This window comes from Callorhinus ursinus, unplaced genomic scaffold (assembly GCF_003265705.2).
Source record: "Callorhinus ursinus isolate GAN/ISIS: 27379988/994484 unplaced genomic scaffold, GSC_fseal_2.0 scaffold88, whole genome shotgun sequence".
NCBI classification, from domain to species: Eukaryota; Metazoa; Chordata; class Mammalia; order Carnivora; family Otariidae; genus Callorhinus; species Callorhinus ursinus.
This window is the reverse complement of record NW_027397150.1, coordinates 1,752,526-1,765,192: the sequence shown is the minus strand read 5'-3', so window position 1 is coordinate 1,765,192 and position 12,667 is coordinate 1,752,526.

The following is a 12,667-nucleotide window of genomic DNA, read 5'->3' as shown; positions in this document are numbered from 1 at the left end:
GTCTGGGACACTGGTCTTAGCAATATATTTTTTTAAGATTTATTTATTTATTTATTTGAGAGAGAGAGAGAGAGAGAGAGAGAGAGAGAGAGGATGAGAACAAGGACAGATGCAGAATCTCCGCTGAGCAGGGAGCCCAGTGCAGGGCTTGATCCCAGGACCCTGAGATCATGACCTGAGCCAAAATCAAGAGTCAGATGCTTAACTTATCTGAACCACCCAGGTGCCCCTTATCAATATATTTTTGGATGTGTCTCCTCAGGCCAGGGAAACAAAAACTAAACAAATGGGACATCAAACTAAAAAGCTTCTGCACAGCGAAGGAAACCATCAACAAAATGAAAAGTTAATCTACTGGGAGATGATACTTGCAAATGATATAACTGGTAAGTGGTTAATATGCAACATATATAAAGAACTCATACAACTTAATATATAAAAGATATGAACAATCTAATTAAAAAATGGGCAGAGGATCTGAACAGATGTTTATTCAAAGAAGACATACAGGTGGCTAACAGACACAGGAAAAGATGCTCAACATCACTAATTACCAAGGAAATGTAAATCAGAACCAGAATGAGATACCACCTCACACCTGGCTGGAAGGGCCTTATTCAAAAGACACATGTTGGCAAGGATGTGGAGAAAAGAGAACCTTTGTGCACTGTTGGTGAGAACGCAAAGTGATGCATATGGAAAACAGTATGGAAGTTCCTCAAAAAATTAAAAATACAAATACCATACAACCTAGCAATTCCACTTCTGGGTATTTATCTGAAGAATACAAACACATTAATTTGAGAAGGTATATGTTACCCCTATGTTCATTGCAGCATTATTTACAATAGCCAAACTATGGAAGCAACCTAAGGGTCCATTGATAGATAAATGGGTAAAGAAGATGTGGTATATATACACAATGGAATATTATTCAGCCATAAAAATAATGAAATCTTACCATTTTTGACAACATGGATGGACCCAGAGGGTATCATGCTAAGTGAAATAAGTCAGAGAGAGAAAAAGACAAATACAGTATGATTTTGCTTATATGTGAAATCTAAAAACCAAAACAAATGAACAACAACAAACTTAAAAACAGAAAAAACTCATAAATACAGAGAACAATCTGGTGGTTGCCAGAGGAAGAGGTTGGGGGGAAGGGCAAAATAGGGGAAGGAGATTAAAAGGTACAAACTTGCAGTTGTGAATAAATATGACGGGGTACAATGTACAGCATAGGGAACATAGTTAATAATACATGACTGCTTGGTATGGTGACCACAGATGGTAGCTGCATTTATCCTTGTGATGGCTTCATAACGCATGGAGCTGGTGACTCCCTCTGTTGTACAGCCAAAACTAATATAATACTGTATGACAACTACACTTTAATTTCAAAAAGGGGGGGGGTGCTTAAATCCCAGGTGTCCCCATCAGTCAGGGTCAGCCCTGAGGGATGGTGGCTGTTGAGCCCTGGGAAGTCAGTCCCCCTCACATGAGATGGAGGGGAGAGCACAGCAATCGGGATCGAGGGCAGCTCTGGGCATAGGGACAGCGTGGTGGACCCTGGAGCTGTCCCTCTGAGCTTCAGTCCTCGCTCCAGACCTGAACCTGCTGAGACCTTAGGGTCCTCGTGTCTAAGGTGGCTAGTGAGATACAAATGTGAGTGGTGCTACTAGAGCTTCCTGCGGCACGGTGGAGATGTTCTCTGGGCCACCCGGTCAGCGTCTGCTAGCCCCACGTAGCCACCCGACACTTGAAACGGCCAGGGAGGGACGCCTGGGTGGCTCAGTTGTTAAGCATCTGCCTTCGGCTCAGGTCATGATGCCAGGGTCCTGGGATCGAGTCCCGCAATGGGCGCCTGCTGAGCGGGAGGCCTGCTTCTCCCTCTCCCACTTCCCCTGCTTGTGCTCCCTCTCCCACTTCCCCTGCTTGTGCTCCCTCTCCCACTTCCCCTGCTTGTGCTCCCTCTCCCACTTCCCCTGCTTGTGCTCCCTCTCCCACTTCCCCTGCGTGTGTTCCCTCTCTCGCTGTGTCTGTCAAGTGAATAAATAAGTTCTTAAAAAAAAAAAAAAGAAATGAAACGGCCAGTGAGAGTGAGGAACTGAAATTTAGTTGTTCTTAATTTTACTTAATTTAAATGTAAGCATTCGAGTAGGAAGTGCTTGATGGGGGTCAGCTGCGGAGAGCAAGCCAGCCAGGAAGCCTGGAGCCCCCGGAACCTGCCACACCCCGGCTTTTACTAGCTTCGTCCTTAGGACAGATGCGGAAGAGGGGAGTCGGTGGGGGTGGAGCCAGATTGGGGATGGAGGTCTGGGCCGGCCTGCAGGGGGAGGGCTCACTGGGAGGCATCTGATCACCACACTCTCCCTCCCGCCTTCCCCACCTTCCTTCTAGAAGCATCTGGAGGGAGCCTGAAGGGCCAGTGGGGGGAGGGGGAGAGAGAGAGAGAGAGAGAGAGAGAGAGAGAGAGAGAGAGAGAGGTGTGTGTGTGTGTGTGTGTGTGTGTGTGTCTCAGGTCTGCAGCGACCCCTTGTGGCCACATGGACAGCCACCGCGCTAGCGAGCTCAATACCGGGTCATTCTCTACCCGCCCACCCCCCGGCTTTCTTTTTTTAGCTCCTGCTTATACTCAGTACAATCTTTCTGCCTCTTAAAGTATTTTTTAAATGCCCCCATTATTCTATTTTGCCACATCACGATTGCTTTATTGTCTTTCTCGATTTCCAGTATGTGACCTCCCAAACGCAAGGGCCAAGTCTAATTCCTGTCTGTGTCTCCAGGCCTCGCGCACTATGAGATTCGAGATACACCAGAGCATAGCTGTTAGGAGTTCCGGAGTCAGAAAGATCTGGGTTCTAATCCAGATTCTGCGGCTTACTAAGTGGAGGACCTGGGGCAGTGGCTTAATGTCACTGAACTCAGGTGTACAACCTGTGACGAGGTATCGATGACCTCTGATTTCTAGTAGCATGTAGAGGATCACACTGCTGCACACATGGCACCCTGTACACCCAGCTCTCCTCCCGGAAGAGAATCCTAGCCCTCCATCTTCTTAGGAGCCGCGTACTCCCAGTGTCATACTAACTTTTCTGTCTCGGTGTATCCGGCAGACGGCTGTTCACTCTCGCTCTGTTTGTTGGCCCCCATTGTCCCTGTGGACCACCCCGTCCTTCCTTGAACACGGGGCCCCGGGGCCCCGGGACGCCGCTCCCGGTTTCATCCCCGCTCTCTGGCCACTCCTGCGCGCTCTCTCAGCCTTTCTCCTCCGGTAGCTTTGAGTGAGTTCTGCGGACCCTGGCCCCAGGCCCTTTCTCTTTGTACTCTACACTCTCTCACGAACTACCACGTGGTCTAAGTGATGGCCTCCAAGGCAACGAGTCCCAGGCGTGTCTCTCTAACACAGACTGTAACCCCGTGTTTGGAGTGTGAAACGACTTAGTCAACCAGCTGCCTTTATGTTGGGGAATCTGACCTGATATAGGAATACCCACCATGCTTCCGGATCTGTTTGGCTTTGGGGCACATAGAGAAAGTTCTATTCAAACAGAACACTGAGCAATGGGATAATATGCACAGGGTCTCAAAGGCTCCTTAAACTCAGCATGTCAAGACTGGACCCAGCCTCTGCCTCCCAACCTGGTCCTTTTCTGATGTTGCCCGTGTTGGTTAGCAGCACCAGTCACCACCCTGCTGTGCAAGTCTGAAACGTGGTATCATGACTCTGATCTGCCCCAAAGTGCACAGGAGCTCAGCAAAAATGTTCTGAATAGGACCCTTTCGTATGACAGCTACTGTGCATGTGTGTGCGCGCGTGCACACACAATCTGTATTTCTGTTGTGTGTAATTTCCCCGCTGTCCGCCCCCATTGCCAGTCTGGCGAAAACCGGATCACGCCCCAGATTTCAGTTCATATAACATTCCTGACCACTGTGCTCCCCCCCCCCCCGCCAGGCTGGGTCAGGTGCCACACATCCTGTCCCCACAAGTAGCATGTCCATCTGTCCATCCGTCCATCGGCATTGATCGCCTCCCTTATGCAACCGCCCAGGACTGCCGGCTTGCTGAGGTCACCAGCCACGTTTGTCTTGTTCTTTGCTGTACCTTTGGTGCCTGGCACCCACAGAGGGTGGGTGTGGGGTGGAGACTGATGGAAAGCGGATCCTACGTTGGCCCTGCTCCGGTGTGGGAGCGGTGGGAGGTCTGCTGAACTGGGGTCTCGTGTGCCCTCCTCAGCCCTCCCATCCTCTCATTCTCTTCTTCCTAAATCGGTACATTTTTAGGTGGTATTTCCTGACCTAAAGGTGCTGAGTTACTTGGATGCTAGGCTAACTTCATCTGTGCTGCTCCTTTGAATCACGAGTCCACCCCCGTCACCATTCCCTTACTTTTCGCATCTACACGCCCATTACTTTCCTCCCTGCGTGCATCATCCTGAGCAGCATACTACACATTGCTCAGCTCCAGATAGGGCAGCCTTGGCCAGAACCTGGGGTCTCCGGAGGCGGGCTTAGGAAGTAGGGAACAGCTCTGCAGAAGGGGCTGGAAGTGGATGGAGGTGCATTCTTCCTTGGAGATCGAGGAAGAAAAGCATATATAATTAAAGTGATAAACTGGATTTTTTTGGGTTCTCTGTTTACCACTGTCAAACATAATCTATTTCATGCGTTTATACAGAATGCATATAATAGGTCAGATTTCATTTTCTGCAGTTTGCTCATTTTCTCCTCCAGCTCCCTGGGTAGACATGGAGCCAGAATGGAAGTGGAAAGGCTGTGAGACGTGTATGTAGGGGAGGTGGCCCTAAAGGATTTTGCGTGCTGGGCCCCGGGAGCCAAATGCCCGGGAACAAGAACAAACTAAGAAGAGGCAATGAGATGTTTGGGCAAGAGCATGGCACTTGCAGGCGGACAGGGAAGGCTGGCTCAGCTGCATCTGTCCTGGCGCTTGGGTTTCGCTCTGCCTCCCTCCGCCCAAAGCGCTCTTCCCTGCCTTCCTACTCTCTTGTCCTCCCACCAGTCCTACTCTGTGCTCCTGTCCTCATCTGCACAGGGACGCACAGATGTCACCCCTACAAGACGGACCTCTCCCTCCGCCTCGCTGGCCCCCTTCCAGCTCCCCCCAGCTGCTCTCCTCCTTTTGGTGCCCGGTTTCTCAAGGGTCACCCGGCATCCTGGAAAGTCTGGCTTTGACCGCCACACCCCTGACCCGCCTGGGTCAGCATCACAATGGCTCAGTTGTGGTGGCTGCGAGGGGCAGAGCTCCGCCCTCTGATGACCCAGCTGCGAGGCAGCATTTTCAACGCTGAACCCTGCTTCCCTCGCCAGTGGCTTTTCTTTCCTGGAGTCCATCCTGCCCCCTCCTGACTTTCTCCCACCTCCAGCTCCTTCTCAGTCCGTTGGCCAGATCCTCCTCTTCTTGACACTGCATGGTGGGGGGACGGGTCCTCCAAGTTCAGTCCTGGGCGCCCTCCCCACCCCTCCCCTTCCCTTTGGTCCACTGCCCACTGTGCCCGAGTCCGGTGGCTTTAAGCCACATGTGGTGGCCGCAAATTCCTATTTCCTGATGTGACCAACCTCTCCTGTGGACTTCAGACTAGAATATACAGGTAGCCTCTCCTCCAGCCCTTGGGTAGCAGCATTTCTCAAATAAAACCCTGCAGTCTCCTCCTCACAGGGGATGGACAGGTACACAGACGGCCCATTCCAGTGCCCTCCTCTGCCCTGCTGCCCTCCTCCTCTGCCAGCCGTGAGTCCAGCAGAAACTCCAGAGTCACCCTCACCAGGATCTCTCCCCCAGCTCTATAGGGTCCTCTACAAAGTGTGCCTCAGATCCCCCTCACCCTCCCCATCTTCACTGCCACCGCCCCCGGGGAGCCCCCACAGCTTTAGCCAGTGCTGCTGGGAGAGCCTCTTCCGTTCTTTTCCCGGCCCCTGGTCGTGTTCCCATGCATTTCCTACACGGAAGAAAGAAGTGACCCACTCAATATAAACAGACCAACGCAAATATCCCTCTGCTTAAAACTCCCACCGTCTCTCCATCACCAGAGACTAAACCATGTCCCTTTGTATCCTGCGGGGCAGGCTGGGCCCTGTCTCCCTCTCCAGCCTTATGGGAGGCCACCGTCTTCTCCCTCTGTGCCGGGAGGCCCCTTGGGTTCTGCTAGCAACCGCAGCTCCTCCCTCCTCTGGGCCCTCACTGGCTCTTCCCTCTGCCTCTGGGCTCTGCCCGTGTGTGTGCAACGGTATTCAACACTCTGGAAATCAAAGCGGATAACACAAACACCTGGGTACCCACTCCCCAGCTCTATTTAATTCCAAAATGTCACATTTGCTTTAGATTTTTGTTTTCTTAATAAAGTGGTATGGAATCAGCTGAAGTCCCACCCCCCCTCCTGTCTCCCTTCCAGAAGTAACCCCTGAAGTTGGTATCCTCATTGCCATGTCTGTTTCTACACTTTCACTACACGTGTGTGTCCGTTAACAATAGATAGTATATGGGGGCATGTTTAAAGTTTACATAAATGGTATTTTATTGTGGGAGGATGGGGCATGGCTTGGGCGATGGGTCCAGGCTGACACACGTGGCTCTAGCTGTCGCTCCCACCGCAACCAGCCTTTCATCGGATACATGCCTCTAACTATCGATTCTCCTAATGATGGATAGTGGTGCCATTTTCTATTTTGGGCCATTCTAAACACCGCTGCGAAAAACATTTGTACACGTCTCCTTTGGCTCGTATTTGTTTCTCCAGGGTAGCCCCTTAAAAGCAGCATTTCGGAAGCAGAGCGTTCGCGCCTCTCCAGCCTTACCAGCGGGCGCCAGGTGCTCTCCCGGGTTGCACCTGCCACCTGCTGCGGACTGGGCGCCGTCGGGGCTGCCGCGCTCGGCCTCGCCGCGAGGGGGCGCCACGCCAGCTCGCCGCGACCCGGGCTCACATGCACCTGCCGGGTGCCCTGGAGGGCCGGACCCCAGAGACGCTGTGTGGAGGCGCTCCGGTCCTGGGTCGCTGGGGGGATGTGCCCTCAATCCTTCTCTCAACCAACTCTTTTCTAAACAGTGAAAGCAATACAAAACAACAACTTGCCCGCCTTGCGCTCAAACTGAGAAGGACCCAGGATGCGAAAACAAACACGGATGTGCGTAAAGTGCACAAAGTACAAAGCTAGCATTTTAGCGTATATATTTGCTTCCGATTTTCCTTTCGAGGAAATAAGACATTCCAGAGTTTGCTTGAAGTTCTCCTCCCTATTCCTTCACTAACTCTTCCCCACCCCCAACCCTCCAGCAGGCCCCTAAGTTTGGGTTTGGTGGGTAGCCGAAGCATTAATTTTATGAACTATGTATGCATCTGTAAGCAATTTACAATAGTGTTTGTTTTTATTCACACAAATGGTTCTGTAGTACATACCCTGCAAGTTTCTTAAGTGCCCAGCTCTGCTTCCGAGATGTATCTATGCCTATATACCTAGTTTGGCGTTCATCCATTTTCCTAGCAGGATATTTTAAATTTTTTTGTTTGCAGGTTTTGGCCATTTAAACAGCACTGTATATACCCTTCATGAGGGCAGAGGTTTTTACATTTTGTTCATGCTCGGTTTTGAGCTCCTAGAAGTGTGCCTGGAATACAGTAGGTGTTCAATACATTGTATTGAGTTTAATGAATAAATGAACAGCCTCATACATGGTTCTAGGCTGCTCACGTGCAGAATTTGTCCAGAATATACACAGAGATGTGGAGTGACTGGAATTTTCCGGTGAGCTGGCCACATCACTCTCCAAAGCTATTGAACTATTTATATATCCTCCAGCAACTTGAGAGTTCCCTTTCCTCCAGCCTTGCCAACTTTGGTGTTTTGAGACTTGGTATATGTGTGTGTCCAACCTGATGTATATAAAATCACATCTTACTGCTATTTTAATTTGCATTTCCCTAATTCCTTTCTGACCACCCCCCGTGATTTCCTTTGCGGCTTCTGGGTTATCAGACGAGCAGAAGTGGATTGGGGTGGGTTGAAGGTCACCCTTAAGCTCTCAAGGGTGCAGCCTGACACCTGCATGCGCCTAGAGCTCTCCATGCAATCCCAGCCTCCTTCCCTTCCTGGAGGGTTTTGAGCACACATGCCAGGCCGGATCCAGGATCCAAAGGACTGAGGAGCAAAGTGTGGAGGCTGCTCACCGTCACCGTCCCTACCTAGTTCCATCTTGAGCTCTTTAGTCTCCCGTGAGGGGCAGGAGAGGGCTCCCTGGGTGCTCAGGCTGGTCTGTTATTCTCCAGGTCTCCAGCTGGGGGGGGCAGCCAAGAGTGCTCCGGGGCTCAGGGTGCTTTGGCGTTCACAGCTGCCTTGATTCCTCTGAGGACCTGCGTGTTCCCGTGGTGGGAGCAGCCTTTGGCGTCCCCGGGACCGCTCCTCCTTGGCACACACCATACCCGGCACCTACTGGAGAACATACCATCCGGTCCACTTGGCTCCTCTATACTTGACAAACTGACCACCATTGGGCCAAAAGAAGACAAGTTTGTAGGTCAGGGGACAGACATAATGGGAGGGTGGGGTTGGGGCAAAAGGTACAACTAAGGTAGAAAGTTTGAGTTCACAAGGCGCCCTTGGCCTTGGGACAATAGGAACAAATACCAGGGCACTGGACTGAATGCAGCATCAGGGCCACCACCCCTTCGGACCTTTGAATTGAGTCAACTGGGATACAGCAACAGCCCAAGAATTGAGATGTGATGCCAGCCAATCAGCCAGGGCAGTGGGTGTGCGGGAGCCGTGCTGGCTGCCACTGGAAAGATACATTTCCAGCATGTAAGGATGACACTTGCTTGAGATCCTTTCCCATTTGAAAAGCATTAAAAAATCATAACCTGCAAGCCCAGAGGGCGAGCACTCTGACTTAACAACCCCTTTACTTTCTTTGGCAAAGCTTTATAGTCATTAACTTTCAGCAAGTAGGGAAAGCAGTTTCTTACTTAACTTGTATCTTCTGGAAAGTCTTAAAAATTAGCAGCGGTGAGACCTTGTCTCTCTTTGGCAGTGTTAAATCATAAAGCACCATCCTGTCGCTCATAATGGGGCCATTCTGTCAGGGTGGAACTTAAGACAAATGGGTCCTAGTGAGGTGTCCTCTGCTCAGAGGCCCGTGGCACCTCCACGCTGGTGATCAGATACAACCCTGACCCTTGGGCACGAGCTTCTGTGGCCCCCACCACCATCTGAATCCAACCCTGTGTTTCCTGCTGCTCCCTGGGAGAGGTTTTTAGCTCTTCCATGCCAACAGACTCCCAGCATCGCCCCCACCTTGCCCCGCGTGGCCACCCACTGACTTTGCTCACCTCTCTAAGCCTCCCTATATGGACTCTGCACCTGACACAGACCACCAGTGGTTTCAATAACAGCCACCGTTTGTACATTTCCCTTAGGTTCTCCGACTCTGCTCTCCACCTCTTATGGAAGGAGCAACTTCCCGAATCTGACCAGACACACTCCTCTTATCTCTTTAATCATGCCAGCACTGCTTAAGTACTTATGCATCGCATCTTCGCGACACACTTAGGGGTGTGCACGTGTCACGTATCCCCCACTAGATGATGCACCCCCTAGATTTATCCTGCCCAGTTCTTCGTCTCTGGGCAGATGGTCGGTCCATTGTCATGTGTTTGCCGAGTGCCCATGTGCCAAGCATCGTGCTGGGTGCTAGCAGCCTGGCCAGGGTCTTTAGACTCTGGGAGGAAAGAAAGACATTAAACGATGAGATGAATCATAGGTGAGCCAGGGCCCGCGAGGTAGAATGACAGATGCTTTGGGAATATGTGGGAGTATATGTGGGGGCAGTTGGAAACCTTTCCCCGGGAAATGGTGTTAAACTGAGACCAGTGGGGAGTGGGAGTTGGGAGCTGGGCAGAGCTGGGGACAAATGCCTCCCAGGCAGTCTGCCCTGACTGTCATGTGGAGAGAGCGCAGAATGCCTAGCCATGTGCGGGACCAGTCCACTCAGCAGGATGGCTGGCCCAAACCTTACACAAGCCCAAGGTTGTCAGGCCTTTCCCTCAACCAGCTCCTGCGAGGTGATCTCTGAACTCTTGGGACATCCTGCCTGATAAGAAGGTCTCTGTGGACCTGAGACCTTGGGTCAGGCAGATGGTCTGTGCTCACTGTGTGGTTGTGTATATGCCAGGCTGCTTGGAGCCAGGCAGTGTCAAGGCTGACCTCTGGGGCTGCAGCCTGAGCAGCCAAGGTCAGTCTTGCAGGGGCTGCGTGCCCATGGGACCTGCCCCCAACAACAACCCGGGGCACCTAGGCCCGGGGGAACTGCATCATTGGGCAATATCTATATGCTTCCACAATTGCTGGGTGAGTTGTATGTGCATGTGATGCCCCTGGAAGCCCGTGCCCGCTTGCTTGGACTCTGCCCCGTGCGCCCTTCCCCTTTGCTGATCATCCTTGTATCCTCCCACCAAAATGAGCCATCATTGAGAGTATGACAGATTTTCTGTGAGTCCTTCTAGTGAGGATGGTCTTGGGGACCCCAAAACAGGCAGAGCAGGGAGAACAAGGGCTATAGGGGAGGGAGGAAGGAGATGGAAGAAGGGATTGGATTCCTTGGGGCCTCACAGGTCATGGTCAAAAATGGCATAGTTCTCTCTGCTGGCTTGATCCCAGTGTGGTTACTTTATTTAATTATATTTCATGGCCTGAGGTGCACCCAGCCCCAACTCAGCCTCACAAAGGTGCCTACAGAAAACGTGCAAATTGGCAAATTTGCTCAGAGTAGGCTTGGGGAGCCAAAGGGCACATAGAACCCACTGCAGGAGGTGAGGAGTGCCACCCACCTGTGGGACAGCCACAGCGAGTACTGTCCGTACATCCCACCTTGGTTTTAGAGCAGAGTCCCTACTCCATATATATTAGTAAGGAAGAGACAGAGGCATCTTTAGTATAAAAGGTAGGGGGAGAATCCCAGAACCGTTTGCCATACTGAATCCCACATATTGAAAGCTCCAAGATGACATCACCAATTTGTTTCGTGATCACATAACCATGGTGACAGAATAAGTCAAGGGAAAAATAGGGTGAGAGAGTGGTTGAAGCAATTTAAGGAATTTATTGGCACAAAGGATTTGGTTATCAAGGTTGCAAATAAGTCATCAACTTCAGGTGTGGATGTGCACCAAGTGTTTCTCAAATTTCTGCTTGCTTGGACAAGCATGCTGCCTTCTCAAGAGTATGCCTTGAATCCATAATAGCCAGAGAAAAATTTAAAAGTAATGGAAGAAGTGCTCATATAACTCATTTCTCAGTTGATAGGGGACTATAGTTTTGATGGTGTGGGAGGCTTGAGGCGGAACCCTGTTGGTGTGGTGGCCGGCCTCACAGGTCAGCACTCAGCGCTCCCAGGTCAGAGCGGCACTGCCCCAGTCTGGTGTGGGGTGGTGATCCCAGATCCCACTGACGGCCTGTGAGTCCCAGTGCCTCGCTTCTGGGGGACACACATGCTACTGCGTACTTTCTCATGACAGCCAAGTCTCCTCTCCACTCCCAAGAGACAAGACATTTTGTACTTGGATAAACCCAGGTTTGAATCCTGCTATAGCTATGTGACCGGGTGTGCTGCTCAAACCCTCCAGACCTCAGTTTACTCATATGTGCCCTGGGCATTATAGTAAGACCTCGTCCGTAGGGTTGTTTTGAGGATTAAGTGAGATAACGAACGTCTATAGAGCACTTGGCATGGAGCCTGGCATGCATTAAGGGCTCAAATAACAACAACAAAAACAGAAGGGATATTAGAGTTTTTAATAAATCATCAGACACAAAAAGACATTTGCAAGGGCTTAGTGCCATTCACGTGTACCTCAAGATTGTCATGCTGGGTGAAGACAATGCCTGCTCTGAGTTAGGTAGTAGTGGATGTGACAGAGTCACCTCATGCATCAGCCCCACTATTCAGGACTTAAATTCTTGGGCTGCATCTTAAAGCACCACCCAGAGCTCAGATGTGTTGGCCTCAGTCAGATGTTTATTCTCTGGCCTCCTAGGAGGATGGAGAGAGGGGACATCGGAGGCTAAGTTGGTAAGATGGCCCTTGATGCCAAGCTCTGTAAAGACAGACTGCCCTGTGTCCCTGGGGCTGGGGGGACGCCCCAGCAGATGGGATGTCTGGATGTGATCCCAGCTCCTTCACTGCAGTTGTGAGGCACTGGGCAACTCAGCCAGCTTGATAAACCTCAGTTTATCTATTAAAAGGGAAAAATACCTGATTTGCAGAGTGGTTGTAAGGATAAAATGATATAATGCGATGCACGTAAAAACACCTGCTATATGGTAGGGGCTTCATAAATATGACGGTTGCAACCATATAACTAAACAAAGTACAGTCACACCAAGTGTGAAAGGCATTAGTGGTAACTGGTATTGTTTTGTGACAAAAAGATCCTGTGAGACCAAATTAGTGTCCTTCTTGGAAAGAATGGCAACACAGTCAGCAGAAGGTTTGACTGGAGGCTTGGCAAGTGAGTGCAGTTCATTCTGGGAAATAGTTCATGATTTGGATCAAATCCCAGCCCCTGTGACATGCTCATCAGTTCCCTGGGAAGATCTGGAGGGGTCCTGGGGGGCAGGTGGGGGCACCGTGCACGAGGAGTGGGCTTCCTTCCCC